Source organism: Cavia porcellus, unplaced genomic scaffold (assembly GCF_034190915.1).
Source record: "Cavia porcellus strain 051 isolate PalLab524CR breed Dunkin Hartley unplaced genomic scaffold, mCavPor4.1 scaffold_21, whole genome shotgun sequence".
Classification (NCBI taxonomy): Eukaryota; Metazoa; Chordata; class Mammalia; order Rodentia; family Caviidae; genus Cavia; species Cavia porcellus.
In genome coordinates this window covers 14,738,185-14,757,879 of record NW_026947504.1, presented here as the reverse complement: position 1 = coordinate 14,757,879, position 19,695 = coordinate 14,738,185, and the positions used below count along the sequence as shown (strand labels likewise).

Here is a 19,695-nt window from a genome sequence, read left to right as displayed (position 1 = left end):
AAAGCCTTCATATAGTGCATGGAATTCAGTGAAGTTTGTAATACACAAAGGAAATTAAAGAATAAAAGGAATTAGAATCTCCCTTACTCCCACAGAAGAAAAATATTTCAAAACTACTAAGAGATTAGGAAGGAATTTACTTTAAAATATAATATTAGCAGCTAATTCTACCTGGCAGCTGATAATCTAAAAGAATAGAGCCCAAAACAGATCGATAACTTTTGGTTTTGAACAGGGAAAATAGTGGCTATTACTCCAGTGATTCCTGTCACTGTGCTATATTGCATTATGGATACTTTCATGGAGATATTATTATTATCCTAACTTAACGAATGAAGAAACTGAAGTCCGGGTACAACAGCTAGGTAGGACATAAAAGAAGTTCTGGGGTGTGAACTCATGTTAGTCAAATGCCAACGCCTGTAGATTTAGCCAGAATAGGTATATATTACATTCTCTGAAGAATAAAGAAGCCAAACAAACAAAACTCAAGACTATTCAAAGGTAAAACTAGAAAAAGGAAAGCCACTTTTGGAGGTCATAATGTGTTCAGTTCCTCTTTTTTCTACCTCCCTTCTCTCTCATTTAGTCAAATACAAGACTCTGTCCCCTCTACCACACCAGTCATCCTTGAAAAAGTGCCTGGATCTCACTTACAGTAGAGTACACTTGATTCTTCACAAATTTGAAACCCATTGTTCCTCCCACTTTAGAGCAAATCTTGATTTATCCTTTGAAATCTTAAATTGCTCAATTCCCAGAATCTGTATATCGGGGATAGAAAAATTTTCCTAATAAAAGTATGGCACTGAGCTCATTGATTTTTTGACAAAAGTGCCAGTATAATTAAACGGGGGAGGAAGGGTCATCTTTTCAAGAAATGATCAGGTAAAACAGGATATCCACCTGTATTAAATAATTTTGGATACTTACCTTACATTACAAACAAAATTGCCTCAAAAGATTTCATCAGCTTAAATGTAAGCATTAAAATTATGAAGGCTTTAGAAGAGGAGTCCAAATCTCCACGATCATGACTAGCTGACAATTTCTTAGATGTGACACAAAAAGCAAAACAACAGAAGGAAGAAATTAGAATAAGATGAATTTCATTAAGTGAAAAACTTGCATAATTCAAAAAATGCTACCAATAAAGTGAAAAGATATCCACAAAATAGAAGAAAATTTGAAAAATCATGTATCTGTTAAAAGCCATATATCTAAAATCTATGAAAAAATCATAAAACAAAATTAAAAGCAAAGATGCAATTTTAAAATGGACAAGAGTATTAAATAATTCACCAAAGAAGATAAGCGACTAACAAATAAAGAACTACAAGATGGTTAACTTCATTAAACATGAGGAAGCTGAAGCAAAATCACCATCGCACCACTACATACCTACCAAGAAGAAGATGATAATAAGTGTTTGTGGCAATATGGAGATTCAAAACCCTTTTATGCTGCTGGTAAGAATGTAAAATGGTATAGATCTTTTGGAAAGTGAGCTGCCAGTTCCTCCAATAGAATTATTGTACACCTTAAACAATTCCACACTTCGGTATATACTCAAAAGAATTAAAGACATGTCTACACAGTATCTTGCATATCAATATTTATAGCAACATTATTAATAGTAGTGCAGAGGCAACACAAATGTCCGTTGCCTAATAAATGAGTAAATGTGGTATAATTATACATTGGAATATTTTTTGGTAAGAAAAGGAAAAGAGGTACGGATATGAAATTGACAAGCCTTGAAGACATTGTGTAAAGCCAAAGAAAGACCATATACCGAATGATTCCATTTATACAAGAATTCCAGGACAGGGAAATATGCAGAGATACTAAGTAGGTTAGTGGTTGGTATAGGCTTGGGCTAGGACAGGCGTTTAGAAGATAATGGCAAAGACGTAAGGAGTTTCTTTTTGAAGGAATGAAAGTGTTCTAATAGGCTGTGGTGATCAGTGTGCTACTCTGTGAATATGCTGACTTAATGAATATTGACTGTGGGATAGGTGAATAAGAACTCCACAAGTTTGTTTAAATACAGCAATGTAGCTGATGGGAGTCCAGTCCTTCATTCACATTGTGGTGTGATTGAGGGTGTAATTGAGATATCACTGCATATGTAGTAGAACAGGTAGATTTTTAAAAAACAAACAAATAATGTCAAATGCTGCAGAAGACCTTGAGAAACTAGATATTGATTACATTGCTGGTGGGGAAGCAAAACACAATTCCTCCTGGAAAACTCTTCTGCGCTTTTTTAAAAGAAAAAACAACATATAAACTAATTTAAGTGATTTTAAGTTAGGTAGTTAGTCTTACCTAACTACCAAACAACATTTCTAGGTATTTGTCCCAGAGAAATAAAAACTTATATCCAAACAAATTTCTTACATGAGTGTCCACACCAGTTTTATTTGTAATATCCAAAAAATGAAACAACTAAAACATCCTTTGGTTAAGCAAAACTACAGCACAACCATAACAAAGAACGTTACTCAGACAGAAAAAAGAAAAAAAAAAAAGGTACATAACTACTATACACACAATTTGGCTGGATCTCAAGACATTGTATTAAGTAATAAGGCCAATTCCACCCCCAAAAATCATTATATGATTCCGTAGATGTGATACTGTCAAAATGTCAAAATTCTGGAGACAAAGAATAAATCAATGGCATGTGGTGGAGGGAAGAGATAGGGGTGACAAAAATAAGTCACAGGAGTAGTTTTGTATCATATTTAGTTTACAATAATTTACATGCAACAAACTGACAGAGAATTGCACACATCGTGTACCAGTGTGCGTTCCCCAATGCTGTAGTTTAAATTTAAAATGTCGCCCAGAAGTCTCATGTCTTCCAAGGTGGGGCTTTCAGAGGGTGATCAGTTCATGAGGCCTCTAGCATCAGGATTCATGTTATGAATCCATTTATAAGAACCTTATTTGACGATACTGCCTGAAGGTAATGAAAACATCGGAGGTGACAGCTAGCTGAAGTACACGGATCATGAAAAGATCACTTTGAAGGTGATGTCTCAGTCCTGACTCTCGCTTTGCTGGGTCTTGGTCACCACTCCTGCTTCCTGCCTGCCACGCGGTGAGATGTGTTTTCTACCACATCCTTTCATCAGGAGGTTTCTACCTGCTTATAGGCCTCAAAGCAAGAGAGACAGCTTGACAATGGATGGAAAACTTTAAAACCAAAATACAGCTTTCCCCTTTTAAATTATTTTCCAGTATTATGACACAGTGATGAAAAGCTGACAAGCACACTAGGTTTGGATATTGTACTATGCTCAAGTAAAACACAACCATTGAGGGTGACTGCTGAAAGGGCACAAAGCAAGATTTCTGTGCTACCTGTGCATCTTCCTGTGGATATGTAATTATTTCAGAGAAAGAGAGAGAGAGAGAGAGAGAGCGAGAGAGAGAGAGAGAGAGAGAGAGAAGGACCCAGAGATGATGAAAGAGACAGACACACAGATGCAGACAGGAAAAAAACACAGCTGCTGATGGCTCTCTTGTAACTGTTACAGCTTAGATCTAGAAGTCCCTCCAAAGCCTCACGCAGTCATGGCTGAGCTCTTTCAAAGGTAGCTGCATCTAGAATGTGTGGTGCTGGGATTGATTCATGGTACAATGAATGCTAGGATCAAGGGCACAAGGATTAAGAGTGTGAGTGCTACTCTGCCTTAAATAAGATAAGATAAAAGGAGCAAAAGCTCACTGTTACAGTTCCTTGCTCACTTGCTTTTGCTGTCTTCTCTGCACAAAGAACTGGTTCTCCTCTGTGATGCACCTCTGACTTGGGTCACACTGCCTTAGAGCCAGCTGACTACAGTCTGAAAGCCAAATGAGCATTTCCTAATTTTGGGCATCATGTATTTTGTTTCAGCAGTGAGAAAAGTAATAAAACAGTGACTCTATCCCAAGCTATCTTTACTGTGCACGGGATGCACATGAATGTTCAAGAGAAAAAGAAAATTCAGTCCAAGTCATTGCTCCTCCTGCCTCCCAGACAACACACTCAAGATAAAAACCAAGAGAAATGAGTCATCTTCTGAAGAAACTGTAATTCATCAAAACCTTGTCTACACTCAAAGTACATAAAAATACATATTAAATAAATGTGACATTCTCTCTACATGTTACCAGCTTCTAACTACCCACTGTAACAGTGGATCTCAGTCCGTGAACATATCTCAGTCATAGATAAGGCACGCACACACACACGCACACACACACACACTCCCCTCTCTGGAGGCAGGGCTACACTGTGAGAGCTATGACTTCATTTCCTTCCACAGCAACTTTCTTCCCCTTTCAGGGTCTTGCATTTGGGAAAGCTGCTCCTCTTTCACTCTGTAGGCAGCTGCTTCCCAGTTTTGAAGTACATTCAAACACTGTACATCTGTATGTGTCAGCAGCTGCCGGGAGGACCCTAATCTTTCAGTTCCTGGACAAATGAACGAAAATATTTTTGGCCAAGATAATCAGAGCCTGACTCCACTTCTCAGCATGAGCCAGACAGAAGGGTGGAGAGCTTCCCAGGGGTACCAGGCTCAACTTCTCATCTTTACAAACTCCTTTCACAGGGTCTCCACAGCGTGAACCTCATTCTTCACTTGGCTTTGTTCCTCCCAAACAGGAATGGGCCATGATAGGGTTTTCAGCACAAGAAAAGAGAGAAAAAATATAAAGTAACAGTGGCCTTTATGCCAAGGACGTGAAGAAAAGTACAGCAACCATAGTAGTTCAGGGGCTCTTCTGATTGGGACGTGGGGTATGGGATATACGTATAATCTCTGACAGGGGGTTGCATTTACAGTGGGTATTGGTGACAGGCAAGCTCCTGATTGGGACCTTTTTCATGCCACTGGTAAATAAAAAAGGAAGTTGTCATACAGGAAGGAGGAAGTGACCTCAAGGTAAACATCCCTTGGTTCCGCCTCCCACTGCCATAATATCATATAAATTATTCTAGGGCAAAAATCCTTTCATTCCCATCTTTTTATTGTTAAGAAAAGGGTGAAGTCTCTCTTTTACTATTTTCTGCTGAAAAGGGTGCCATATTGGGATTTAGGAAGGTTGACAGGATGATGGTCAATGCCCATAGAAGTTGGTGCCAAGTGTTTTAGCCAGGACAACTTCATCATTGGTGAATGCCCACATGTTAGACTAGAAAAACAGACAAGGTGATATGAGGAGGAAAGTGACTATCATATTTAAGGACCCAGGCGACGTAGAAGAAAAGGTGCCTTTGATTTAAATATACCATTCCATCAGGACCACGGTGAAGTGGAATCCTTACCACAGTGAGGTAGAATTCTGAAAAATAAGTGTGGCATTAGGAGGAGTGAAGTTATGAGAGGTGATTATTCCTCCACCTGAAAGGGTAAAAGTTAAAAAAGTGTAGGTATGTGGGACTTGTCTCTGGTTCAGGAGTTGAGCTGGAAAGTATAACAGGTGTGGGGAAGACCTTGGCTGTGTCACTGCACTATAAGGGAGATAAGAGCCTAGGCCTTCAGGGATGTCAAGTTTGACTAAACAGCTGAGGGTAGAGAGACTAAGACAGTTGTCACATAGAACAACATGAAGAGGATCTTACACATGATGTGGGAGTCTTTTGGAAAGACTATCAAGAATTCTGCTGTAAAACAGAAAATTAATAGAACGTAAGGAATTACAAACCAAATTGGAGAGCAAAATATGACTTAGCCTGAGAGTTGTGGCTGTGAGGCCTTGGTGAGATGGAGACAGGTGGGCGATAAAACATGAGATGACAACTCAGGATGGTTAGATTCAGGGTTGGGAGAGCACCACATAGCTTGAGTGATGTGAAACCAGGATGGCAGTCCAGCAACTTTGACCACTGTTGGGACCTTTTTCATGCCACTGGTAAATAAAAAAGGTCAAGAAGGGTAGAGGGTCAAGAAGACCAGGTAGGGACCGCTCCACCTTGGTTGTAGTCCTGTGGGTTTAGAACATTTGAGATAAATTAGGTCTCCTGGGGATATGGGAGGATCTGGTTTGGACCCTTCAGAGGGCTGGGGAAGGCAGAGATCAGCATGTTGTCGTAACAGGTGTCAGAAGAAGGCAAGGATTGGGATGTAGTCAGCAAGAGGAGGGAGACTTTGGGGGGTAGGAAGGTTGTGGAGTAAGAATGGTCTGCTGTACAAGCCTGAGTGTGGCTAAGGCCAGGGGCAGAAGTTGAGGCCAAGGCTGTTGTTCTAAAATGAGCTTTGTAAGGTGTGTTTTTATGAGGCCATTTTCCTTTTTTACTTTTCCGAAAGATTGTGGATGGTATGGGATGTGTAGGTGCAGGTGATGTGTAAGCTTGAGGGTACCTGTTGGGTGAGCTGAAAAATAAAGGCTGGACTGTTATCTAACTGAATACTCTGAGGTAGACCAAACCTTGGGATGATTTTCTGTAGTAGGACTTTAGTAACTACATCAGCAGTCTCCCTCTTGTGGGAAAGGCTTTTATCCGTCTTGAAAAAGTACAAACAAAGGTGAAAAGATATATGAGATTTTTGTGGTGGGGCATGTGTGTAAAAGCTATCTGCCAGTCCTGAACAGGGGCGTGTCCATGAAATTGATAGTAGGAAAGGAAGGGGGTGCTATATGTCCCTGAAGAGAAGTCCTAGTACAGAGATGACAGGTGTGAGTAATCTGAAGAATGATAGCTTTCAGAGAAAGGTGTGTGGCTACTGGGGCTAAGAGTCTGTATGGGGCCTGTGATCCTTTATGGAATCAGTTATGTAAGTCAGTGATGCTGTCTAAGGCCTGCTGATCTGGGAGAACAAGTTTTGACCCCTGGAAAATCCATCCCTGAGTGTTTTGTGTGTAATCTGGTTTATAAAGTAACTGTAGCTGCTCTGGTGAATCATTAGGTTGAGGTAGACTGTTGGGGACTAACATAGAAGATGAGAAGGATAGGGCCTTTGTGTAGCTAACTTGGCTTGTGAATCTGCAAAGGCATTGCCTTGAGCAATGGGACCTGCAGAATTCTGGTGTCCCTACAATGAATAACTGCTGCCTGCTTTGGGAGTAGTGCTGCCTCTAGGAGTTTAAGGGTAAGAAGTGCATTAATGATGGGGGTTCCCTGAGAGTTGATAAAACCTCTTTCTTGCCAGATAGAGGCATGAGAGTGTAAAATGCTAAATATATACTTTGAATCAGTGTATATATTTATGACTTTGTCCTTTGCTAGTGTAAGAGCCCTTGTAAGGGCAATAAGTTCTGCCCTCTGGGAAGGTGTCCCAGGTGGCAGTGGATTAGCCTCTATGACTTTTGACTGGTTAAACTATACATATCCTACTTTTGGGGGGCTGTGTTTGTAGAACTGCCATCTATGCACTATGTGTCAAAAGCTAAAGAGAGAGGTGTGCTACTGATGCGAGGGAAAGGGGTGGGAGTCATCTGTAAGACCTCAATACAGTCATGGTGAGGATGGCCCTCTGAGGTGAGAAGTAAAGTTGCCACATTAAGAGGACCACTAGTTGCAACAGAGACACAGGTTTCCTGAGAGAGGGCTAGATGTACCTGTTGAAGGTGAAAAGGGTGGGGAGTGCCTTACATGCGATAAGCTCACTTAGATGATGAGGTGAGTGTACTGTAATAGACTGCCCTAATGTAAACTTCTTAGCTCCCCGTGTCAATAGGGCTGTGACCACAAGGTGCTAATCTTTTTACTGTGTTGTCTAGCTGTTTTGACAAGTAGGCTACCACATGAAAAGAAGGTCCCTTCTTGTGTCCTAGTACACCTACAGCATTGTGGCCCTGAGAAGTAGTATATAGAATGAAAAGTTGGGTCGGGTTAGGAAGGGTAAGGGCTGGAACCCTAGGAAAGCCTCTTTCAGTTTATAAAAGGAGCCATTTACGGGCATAGTGGGGTCTAGGGGTTCTGATAAGGGGCCCTTAGAAGCTTTGTAGAGGGGTTGAGCTAGAGCTGCAAAGTTAGGAATTCACAGATGAAACAAATTAGTTAAACCTATGAAAGATGCAACCTTGTTTAGTTGTGGGCACTTGGAGATCTCAAAGAATTGCCTTATGATCTGTAGTAATGGAATGAGTGGTGGGAGTGAGAGAAATCTCTAGATATTTGACTTTTGGGGAAGCTATTTGAACTTTAGCAGGAGAGACCCTATACCCATGACTGGCAAGCAAATTAAGGAGACTAGCTAAGTGCTATATGGCTAATGTATGGGATGGAGAACATAAAAGAAGTCATCTATGTACTGAAGGAGAACGCTAGGTTTGCGATCAAGTTCTGCAAGGTCAGCAGCAAGAGCTTGACTAAAGAAGGAGGACTATCCCTGAACCCTTGGGGGAGCACTATCCAAGTAAGTTGTTGAGACCTGAGAGTGTCTGGATCACTCCATGTAAACACAAAGAGATCCTGACAATCAGGGTGTAGGGGGATGGTTTAAAAAGGGCATCTTTAAGATCTAAAACTGTAAAGTGAGTGGCGGAGGGAGGGATATGAGAGAGCACAGTATAAGGGTTTGGCAGCACTGGGTGGGTTGGGGTAACAGCACTATTGATTATCCTGAGGTCCTGCACTAGGGGATAAGATGCATCAGGCTTGAGTATCAGGAGAATGGGAGCATTATAGGGTGAATGGGTAGGTTTAAGAAAACCATTGTCTGAAAGGTGCTTAATTACAAGTTTAAGTCCCTGTAAATGTTTGAGAGCTATGGTATATTGAGGAACACATGGAAAAATTGAAGGATCCCTGAGATGAATTAAAATAGGCATGGCATGGGTAGTGTGGGATTGGAAGTATCCCAAACTATGGGATTGACCAGAGAAGAAGGAAGGGGAAGGGATGACTTTGTGGCACATTAAGAGGGTGTTTGGAGGACTAGAGCCGTGGGGAGGGAGAAGGTAAAGGAGAAGTTAAGCCTTTGAAGATGATCCCTACCCAAAAGGGGTGTGGGACATGTTGGAATTACTAGGAAACTATGGGTAAAGAAGAGAGTCTGGAACCTGCATGTTATAGGCCCTGTCTGCAAAGGCTGCATAGGCTGGCAATCAACACCCACTACAGAGATTGAGGACTTAATACAAGGGTCTGAAAACTCAGGAAGTACACTATAAGTCGCCCCCATGTCTACAAGTACAGATAGTATCTTACCTGAGACCTCCAGTGAGACTTGGGGCTCTGAGAAGGATATCTTAGTGGGGGCTGTGGACCCCAAACCCCATCTATCTTCAGCAGCAAGTCCAAGTAGATCAGTCAGCAATGAATCTGGCAGTGATGGGATCTCCTGTGAGGGCAAGGAGTTAGAAGATGGCTTACGTGCTCTCTGGTGGCTAGGACAGTCACTCTTCCAGTGGCCCTTGAGATTGCAATAGGGGCAAGGCCCCAAAGGAACACCAGAATTGGGGCACTCTCTTGCCCAGTGTCCTTCTTTGTTGCACTTGAAGCATGGCCCAGGAGGGGCTCAGGCAGCTCCACCTTGTTTTGGCTTTCTGTCTTGGGAGCCCCAAGTGCCATGCTAAGAGATCAGATTCATATTTAGCACATTTCTTTTTTTGTGCGTCTTTCTCTTTTTGAGTTTTTCTCTGTTGTTGAAAACACAGAAAGCTATATTAAGAAGATCTTGTGGGGTTTGAGGGCCATGTTCAGCCTTTTGTAACTTTGCACTAATATCAGGAGCAGACTGAGAAATAAAACAAGAGTTAACAACAGTCATCCCTTCGTGAGAGTCTAGGTTTACATTAGTAAACTTAATTAAGGTGTCCCTAAGCCGATTCAGGAACACAGCCAGATTTTCATCAGTCTCCCGCACCTGTTCTAAAAGCTTGTTAATAGTAAAAGTTAGTATGTTTGTGAGCAATTTTTTTAAGGCCCACAATTAGACATTCAATCATCTTATGTATTTTATAAGAACTTTCTCCATTTCGGTAATTTCAGTTAGGATCCTGTTCAGGCACTACTAACCCTAACCATAAGCCCAGGGTCATTGTCAGTGATAGTTGGCTTATGTCTGTGATTGGCTTCTTTTTGAGTCGCTTGCCACAGCTGAGCTTGCTCTTGTGAGAGCCAAGGGTGGAGTTCAGAATCACATAAATATCCTTGAAATGTAACAATTAGTTATAAATTTAAATTCTCTAATATAATTATGTGGGTCAACAGAGAAGCAACCTAATTTATGGCTAATCTGAGATAGGTCAGAAAGGGAGAAAGGTACATGTATATTAACTAGTTTCTCGGGGCCAGCCTGTTCTTGAAGTGGGAGTAGACATCAAGGCTGAGATGGCTATGGAGTAGATGACCACAGAGTGGCCAACCATCTGGCAGTTGTATGTGGGCAATTACCCGATGATTGGCTACAAAATGGCTGCTTGTCACCATGCTACAAGGAAACACAGGCTGCTGGCGGGTCACCGTGTGACCTGCAGCAGCCAAGCTGATGCTGGCAGCACAGTGAGTGAGCACAAGATAGCAGCTGGTCTGCATGTGACCCACAGCAGAATGCCTTCTGCTGATTGCACAAGGAGCCAATGGGGGCGGCCATTGATCCTGAGACCCATCCAAGATGGCAGCGCCCTGTCACATGGTGGAGGGCTGCAAGATGGTACCTGTCCTCCATGCGAGCTGCAGCAAGATGGCTGTTGACAACCGTATGGCCTGCCAAAAGGCTGGAACACCTGAGACTGCATATGGTGAGCCAGCAGAGAAAATGGCAATGCAAGGGAAGGGGACAAAGAACCCTCAGACAGAACAGATGGCTTAGGTTGTGGGGGTTGAGAAGTTGGAGACTGGGGAGAAACACTAAGGGAAGGAGTAGAGGCCGCTGTGGATGAGGGAGGAGAAGAGGACAGCACAGGGGATACAGAAACCTTTGGCTGAGAAGGCTGTGGGGTTTGATTTTAAGGATAGGGAGGAAGGGGAGTAAAGACAGGGGGCACATCATCTAAGGGGTCTTGATGGGAGGAGGGGAGAGTTTCTGGTACAGCAGAGTTAGCTAAAAAGATTTGAGCCGCTGTACATGATTTAATGAGAGAAGAGCACGTCATTAGGGTAAAGAAGGCCTGTATATATGGAATTTCTGCTAATTTTTTGCCAGTGTAACAAAAGTCATATAAATTTTTGAGAATATAGGGGTCACATGTCCCCTTTTTAGGCCATGGCTGCCATTAAGCTGGTAGGTCAGCCATGCCTCCCGGCAGTAAAAGATTGTTTAATTCTTATAGTTTTCAAAGATACCAAGGTTACAAACCAGGCACCCCAGAGGTGTACTTTTTGGGAAACAGGAAATAGTATTCCCCATGACCAAATTAAAAGTGAGCCAAAAGGACAATTTTGCCTCAAGCTGTGAGAGCTCTGGCTCTCCCCCAAGGAATGTGAAAATTGTCCCAGATCACACTTAACAAAAGAGATTGTCACCTATTTTGGAAGCATGATTAAAACGGCTCAAACCTGAACCCATTGGCCATCACCAAAAGGCACTTGGTTGGCATCCCAGAGGACCAGAGTAATGGCTCTGCCTTGGACCATCCAAAGAACATGAGAACTACTACCTTTGTCCAGCGATGGAATGGATAATCTGGCACAGGCCAGCCCACAGTAACAGAAAACCCTGGATTGAAATTAGCTCACCTGTGGTAAATGAGACAGGCTGCTATTGTTTGCAGGCTGGTGATGACAAGCAGCTCCCGCATGTTGAAAAATGAGGAATTAATCCAAGATATGGTCCAGTCCATGAATCGGCAGGGGACTCAAAGTGGGAGGTCCCCAGGAGTCACTCACACTGCCTTGCCGGTCAGGGAACCAAATGGTAGAGTTTTTGGTGTGAGGAAAGAAAGAAAAAATATAAAGTAACAGTAGCCTTTATTCCAAGGATGTGGAGAAGAGTCCACCAAACATAGAAGGTCTGGGCCTCTTCTGACATGGGGTGTGGAGTACACATATAACCTCTGACTGAGGGTTGCACTTAGGGTGGGCATTGATGACATGCAAGCAGGTGATTGGGACCTCCTTCGCGCCACTGGTAAAGGAAGAAAAGAAGTTGTCATAGAGGAAGGAGGAAGTGACCTGAAGGTAAACATCTCTTGGTTCCACCTCCCACTGCCATAATATTATATAACTTATTCTAGGGCAAAATCCTTTCAGGCTGAGCTCACTGTACTTGGCAGCCAGACACAAATGAGGACCTAGAACCTCCCAGGCTCCCCAGGCCCACCATGCTAGGATACACATGACAAGGAAGCTCCAGGCACATTTCAACCCAGACAACTGCACCTCTCATTATGATCATTCAAGGCTTTTACCTGAATCTGAACCCATCCCCCAAATGTCCCACTTTATACTACACAATAAATTTCTCAGCATCAGCAAAGTCTCATTCAACTGTATCATAAGCCAGACACTATTTTTAACATTATTACTGTCACCAGCAATCCGAAAAACTTACTTCCTCCAGAGTTCTGTATGCATTATTTAATTTAATCATGACAACAACCATGAAAGGCAGGCATGATTTTATTCTGAGTTTCAAAATAATTCCCCAAACAACCAAGTGCTTGTTCTTAAGGTTTCCACCACAGAGTCCCCCTATACTTCTAAGTGATGTGTAGGTCCCCAGTTGATGCTACTGTTACAGATAGCTGAGTTAAATAGAAATATTATAGGTAGTCAGACAGGGCTGAGCCCTTGAAGAACCCAGTGCAGAAAACCAGATACCTTAGAATTATTCGGGAGATAAACACCTCACACATGGGTCAGACCTCAAGACAAAGATCAAAGAAATATACCCACATCCTAAGAATAAACATCAGGGATTGATATTCTAAACAGGTCTCTATAACCCCGAGCAAGGCAAAGGAAGTCACTAGCCCTGCCGTCTACAGACAAGACCCTTGCTCACTATACTCATAAGTGAAATAAATCAATCTCGCATGTGTGAATACCGAATAGTTTCCCTAATGTAAGTAATGATTCAAATATATAAAAATATGTGGTAATCATGATTCCCCATTAGGTGGCCTTGAAGCCTTATAAAGTTTTCACTCATTAATTAGAAAGGCTTTATTCTGGGCTTCTTGATATGGAAATATTTAAAGCTAGAGTATATGAAGTTTTATCCAAATATTTCAAGGAAAAAGACAGACACTATGGTAACTACTATTAAGTCGGGTTATATGGTGGTGAAGTACTAGGTTGCTGAAACAGTCATGCTTTGACCTCTATTGTTATATTGTTATATCCTGTTTTATCTCAATCTCCCCCTTATTCTTTTAAAAAAAATTATTTAGTCATTTCTTATGTTTGTCTTACTTAAGGGAAAAATTTTTAAAAATTAGGATATATAAATAGTAACTCTTTTGGATTTCCTATTAACTTGTTTTGAAGTCCTATAATACTCCCACGATCTTGTTTTGACTGATTAGACTCTGTTCCACTCTGTATGATAGTATCAAGTTTGAGGATATAGGCAACTACTTTGAAGGCAATAAGATTCACTAAGATGCCCATTCTGGTTTGACTATTGTCTTCTATGGAAGTCCTGTAATGTTTACAATGCCTAAGTTTTATTGGTCTTGTTCTCTACTGTTTTGTCCAACTTTATAATATCTAATGAGATAGACAATTCTTTTTAAGGAAACAAGAGACAACGTTGATAACCATTGTTGATAACCTTGTACTCTGTTCTACACCATGTGCTATGTCTATCCTTAGTTTTGACTGACAGCTTTGTTTTGCCGTATTTGACTGTATTTTCTTCCCCCCCAAAAAGTAATAAGCACTAAGGAGTAATAAAATCCAAAATGTGTAAATTTTGTTGTAAAAAAGAGAGGGAAAAAAGATAAAATAAAATAAAAAGAGCTCTAACGGATATAACAGCAAGTGTGTTTAGGGGTGTTAAATAGCTGACTATATCAATGTTTTTGGATCATTGAATACAGCTGTTTGCAGTCTCCCTGTTTGAATGTCCACCTTGTATTCTTTTTGATACTGTGATTTGAGCAACTATTTTCAAGATGATAATATGTAATCTATTAACAGGTGATTTCTTACTGTTATGTTTTTTTTTTTTTTTGTAGTTCTGTATTACGTGTACCCTTACACCGCTTTGTTTTGTTTTGTGTTTTTCTCTTTTTCCTCTTAAATAAAATTTAAAAAAAAAGACCCTTGCTCATATAGAGAATATATCATGCCTAATTGCTACATGATCACTTCTCCTTTGTTCTCAATTTAACCACTATTCCTTGAGCAATTATACTCATAATCTTATTGGTCGATCATAGTTCTATCCCACCTCATGCCCACCTTGCAAGTTGCCATTTTTTCCTCACCTTGGACCTGCCTCATCCTGGGGTTTTGCTCTATAAAAATCCCTAGAAAAGACAGTGTCTTTGGTAACCCCAGTAGGGATTCCTTTTGCCTCTCTCTAGAGAGAAGCTTTTTTTCTTCAACAAATATAATTCTTCTCTTAACCTCTGTTGTTCCTAAAATTCATTCTTCAATTTTAGAGAACATGAGCCAGTACTAGCTATCTAGTAGGTTGGAAGTTTCTTTCCCCTGTATTACTGTGACCTTTGGAATATGAGACAACTGAGCTTGAACCTAGCGAACTGTTTCAATGAGTGGCATTTACATAGTTCATTGCTGTCTAAGCATCATTTCCCATTTATAAAAATTGGGGATGAAATTAATGCCTAACTCACTAACCTGTGTGCAGTGAGGTTAAATGCAATAATAAGGTTAAGGACTCAGTGTGATACCTGACCAAAAAAAAGGCCCTAGAGAACTTCTGTCTGGTGAACTAAGGAATGCCCTCTGGCAGTTAATACCAATGAAGGAGGGAAGGAGCACAGGAAATGCCAATAGTGGCTAAGAAAAAAGCAGTACTATTTGGCTCTGGGGTGTGGCCAGACACAGTGACATGAGGAAAGTCCATGGCTCTCTCCTAGCTCCTGAAGTTTAGTCCTGAGGAGGTCTTAGTTGTGAAGTTCATGCCCTATGGTATTCAGTTTCCCTCTACCTGGGTCACAAGCTAAAAAGCAAAATTCACAGAAATACTGATTCACACCTCTGTAGGGCCCAGTATTTCCATATTGGAGGGAACTGGACATCCACAGAAAGCGTCCAGATTACTGTTTTCTCCCTCCCTCCATCAGCAGGACTCAGAGACCAGAGAGAACCCTAGGATACAGTAGGGTTCTGGCCTAGGTGACCCTGGGTCACACACACACACACACACACACACACACACACACACACGCAATAGATAGGCAGCACTAGCTGCATGGAAAAGCTGGAAGCAACAGTACCAGTACAAGCCAGCACACGGTAAATTAGGTGAACCACCTCTGTGCTTGGGGATAAAAGAAACAAGGAATAGAACCAAGTGGGCATGGCTGTCCCTTTTCTTTTCTTTTTTTTTTTTTTTTTTTTTTTTTTTTTTTTCGGTTTTCTAAATGGCTGGGGAACACAGAAAACTAATCCCCAAAATCCAGAAACTGAGATGAGACAAATCCTTGCACAAATCCACCTGCAAATTTGACTAGAATGCACATTTCTGAGATCCCACTTGGACCTACCCCAGAACTCTAGACACTAGAGGAATTTCATTATTTTTATTTTTCTCTCTCTGATTGGTTTTCCTCTTTGTATTCAGCTGTTTAAGTTTTTTTTCTTTTTCTTTTTCTTTCTGTTGTTTTTTCCTGTTTTTTATTGTATGTTTGCTGTTGTTTTTATATGTAAGTGGTTATTTTTGTTTCATGGGAGGAGGGAAGTTTCTCATTTTTTTTCTTTCTTTTATGATTTAGATCCCTAACCTTTGTTTTTGTTTCATTCTACCCATCCTCCTTTCATCAATTACCTTGCTTGTTTTTATGATACTTTCCTGCAAGTAAACATTGTCTATTTTCTTTCTAGGCTTCCTCTTCCAATCCTTCTCTGTTGTGACTTACAATTACCCAAAACGTGATGATTATCCTGTGCCCTCCAACCTTGCTCCCACAATACTGAACCTCATTTATTTCTCTATCTCATCCCCTCTTCTTCCTAAACACACATACACACACATACACACACACACACACACACACACACACACACACATTCACAATGGCGTAAATTCACTCTCTTAAGTACAAAATCATTGCATACAAGTTCCCAGTGTAAATTGGATTATATTATACAAATGTAGAAATTCCTCCTGTGGATAAAGACATCAGACTATCAGTCACCACAGCTTGTCAATAGCCAGGCTGTTCTTGAGTTTATTGTTATTGCTAACTGTACTACTTTAACCAGGATATCACACCTGTTATAACCAGTTTTTCTTCCCTGCATGACAACTGCAATTTTAAGAGTCCATAGCCATCACCATAATCCAGTGCTTAAGGAATGCCCTAAGTCAAGGAATGGGCCCTAGTCAAGAATATAGCAATTTCATATTCTTAATGTATTGACAAGGTAGACTCTTGGGCCAGATATAAAGAAAAAGAACTGCCTCATCTAGAAGACATCCTAAGGAACAGACATTTCCTAGGATACAGACATTTCCTCAATACCAAGGATAAAACTATGTAACATAAGAAACCTACAAGCATCAACACATAAAACAAAATACAATATAAAAGAGAAAATGACAAGACAAAGAAGTAACATGCAACCCCAAACACTCAGCACTCAACAGAAATCTGGAACACAGAGATAAAGGAAATTGGAAGCCTATTACTTGAACTTTCTGAAATGGTAACAGCAGAAAGGAAAAAATTCAAATGAAAAAAAGATAATAGAAAAAAATCTCTGAGGTGCAAAAAGAAATGACAATCAAAATGAAAGACATTAAACCAGACACAGATTTTTTAAAATACAGCTCAGGAAAACAATGGAAACCATGACCAACATAAAAAAGAAATGAGATCAATGAAACAGATTCAAACAGAAATTCAGGAAAGTAGAAACTCCACTGAAAGTATGTGTAACAGACTGAATAAAGATGACAATATAATATCAGATCTAACAGACAGGGTTGCAACTAGTAACCAGGAAAAGAAAGATATTTTTAAAAGAGCTAGAGACCACAAAAACCTAATCCAACAGCTACAAGATGAAGCAAAGAAGAACAATGTAAGATTGATTGGAGTCAGCCAGTATTTCTACATCATAAGCTCACTGGCTTTAGGATTTCTGTTACTGACAAAATTGGATAGGGGGAATGTGAGGAAGAAAATTTGAAAATGTCTCTTCAAACCTCCCAAAGTGCAGAGAACTTATCTTTGTTTTTTAACTGTATAAAATTTGATTAATAGTCATCAAAATGATCTTTTCATATTCTGCTATAGACTAATGAAAACTTTGTTATGGACCTGGCTCAATATATGTATAAGCATTTAAAAATGACTACAGTATATTATTTTTCATAAAGACTCAGAAATAAAAATTATTATTAGTTTATCTGGGAAGAGGGTAGGAAATACTACATAGAGTAAAGAGATGCTCTATAAATATAATACATTAGCCAAAGTAAGTTACCATAAACCAAAAATGTTCAGCATTAGGAACTTCTCATGACATTGTATAGCAACTCATGAGATATAAAGTAATCATAAAAATTTAAGCATAAGGAATTATACTCCAAAGTTATTCTAGTTGAACATACACAAAAAGAAAATTTTAAAATTTATCAATTATCAACAGGGTTTTTTCGATCCTCCACAAAAACAACCATATATGCATATATACACATGCATATATACATATACATATATATATACATATACTATTGTAAAAACATTTTAATCTGTGCTTTGCATAATATGCAGATTTAAACTGAAAGACTACAATAGCACCATTTTCTTTTTTCTTCCTACCTTCCCCCAAGTATTAGCTTTTCTGTCACTGAGACACAATACCCAACACCCCCAATTTAAAGGAAGAGAGGTAAAATTTAACACACAGTTTCTGGGGATTCAGTCCATGATCAACTGACAACATAGGAACATCATGGTAGAGGAAGATGACAACACAACTATGCAACTCAGAGTACCCAAGAAGCAGAACAGATGAACAGTGTCTAAAGAGCAATGAACAGTATCAAATAGCAAAGGAGAAGGGACCGGATAAGTACCAAAGATTGTGCCTTAATAGTTAGTATGCTTCACTAATACTCTTAAAACTCTCAAGCCAATCAGTTTTACAAAAACTAAACTACACCCTGCCTTTACCAATACCCAACGTATATTCTCCTATGTCCTTGGTCCCACCAATGTCCTGGCTTTTCATGTGCTGTATGTGCTTTGGTAAAAAAAGTAACCCTAATGAGTTACACTTTTATGTAAGATTTTATTTAAAAAGTTAATAATAAAAGCTTGTTGGTAACTCAGTTCATTAAATGTCAATCTCAGTATACTGAAGTATTTTGTCCTGTTATCAGTCAGACTGTTTGTACCAGATAGGACTTCTCACAATCTTCATCCTCAGAATTACCGCCTTTCAGAACCATTACTTGAAAGCAATGGGCAATGTCACCATAGTTTTTGAAAGATCATTCTTTGAAGGGCTACATTCTGCATGCACAGGGTGGCACTGGCAGGGCACAGCTAGTTGGATCTGTTTATATGCCACTTTGTACTCTGAAATGATCAGGTCACCGAGCTCCTAATGCAGGTTCCTCAAACTTGGACCTTTTTGCCTTAGTACATGCATGCTTCTGAAGACAAAAGTACTTCATAAAATTGTGGTGGAAGAGTAAATACTTCATTGCACACTTATTTGATGAGCACAAGTTACATCATCTTCATATGGGCATCCTCAGAACTTTTGTTCTAGTGGTTGTTATTAATGTCCAACTATGATGAGATTTTAAAATATATTTGACTATGTGTATGTTTTTTGTAGCATTGGCAGAGGCAAATTAAAGGAAAAGTTCCTAGACAAATCTATGGAACTGTGATTTGGAAAATTATATTTAAGCATCAAATTGCTAACCAGTATAACTTAGTTGAGATCTTCAGATAAGCATTTTTTTTTACTAACTTTGTGCACTAAAGTAAAAAGATGAATTGTGGATTTGTGTTCATTTCCCTAAACCCATGATTCCCTGAACATAAGCCTGAAACACTCTATTATTTTTCCCCTTTCCAAGACTGAAGAGGACCTCCCTCCATAAATCTAACATCAGCTATGATTATAAAATAGTGAAAATTTAGCAAAACTCAAAAATGCATCAATGACCATAATCAACATCATATTTCATTTTGTCTTCAAGTCAATGCTATGAAATAATTATTTTCAGATTAAATATATATAAATTTTGCTAGGTTTAGATGATTTTCAGAACCACGTGGAAAATTATTGTAATCTAAGCATCTTACCTGCAAAGCCAAAATCTTTCGACACCGGATCTTTCTCTGTTGTGCAGGTATTAAAGTTCAGTTGTATTGTTGTAGGAAAATTCCCAAGCCAAACCAAACCAAAAGAAAGACTCTTTGCACCTAGGAGATAAGAAAGCAGCATTTAATATTTACACCAGCAGACTGTTGAATCTTCATGCCAGGGGACAGTTGAGGGATAATTCCACAAAGGCAACAGCACTGAATTTCCCGAGAGCTTAGTTTATATAGAATTTATAGAATTTAGAAGTAGCAGGTACACAGCAAGTGACAAAAAACTGCATAACTGGTTAAGTGCACTGAGTCATATATTGACAGGCAAGG

At 39.9% G+C, this 19,695-nt stretch overlaps 1 long non-coding RNA gene across 1 annotated transcript in view; it reads right to left on the bottom strand.

Moving 5' to 3' along the window:
* LOC134471921 (uncharacterized) overlaps positions 1–19,474 on the bottom strand; it is a 43,665-nt gene extending 24,191 nt beyond the window's left edge. Inside the window, exons 1-3 of the long non-coding RNA XR_010041666.1 lie at positions 19,354–19,474; positions 11,624–12,011; positions 9,152–9,284 (exon numbers count right to left, since the gene is read on the bottom strand). This is a non-coding gene — a long non-coding RNA (uncharacterized LOC134471921). The remainder of the gene's footprint in view (positions 1–9,151; positions 9,285–11,623; positions 12,012–19,353) is intronic.
* Positions 19,475–19,695: the final 221 nt, after the last annotated feature.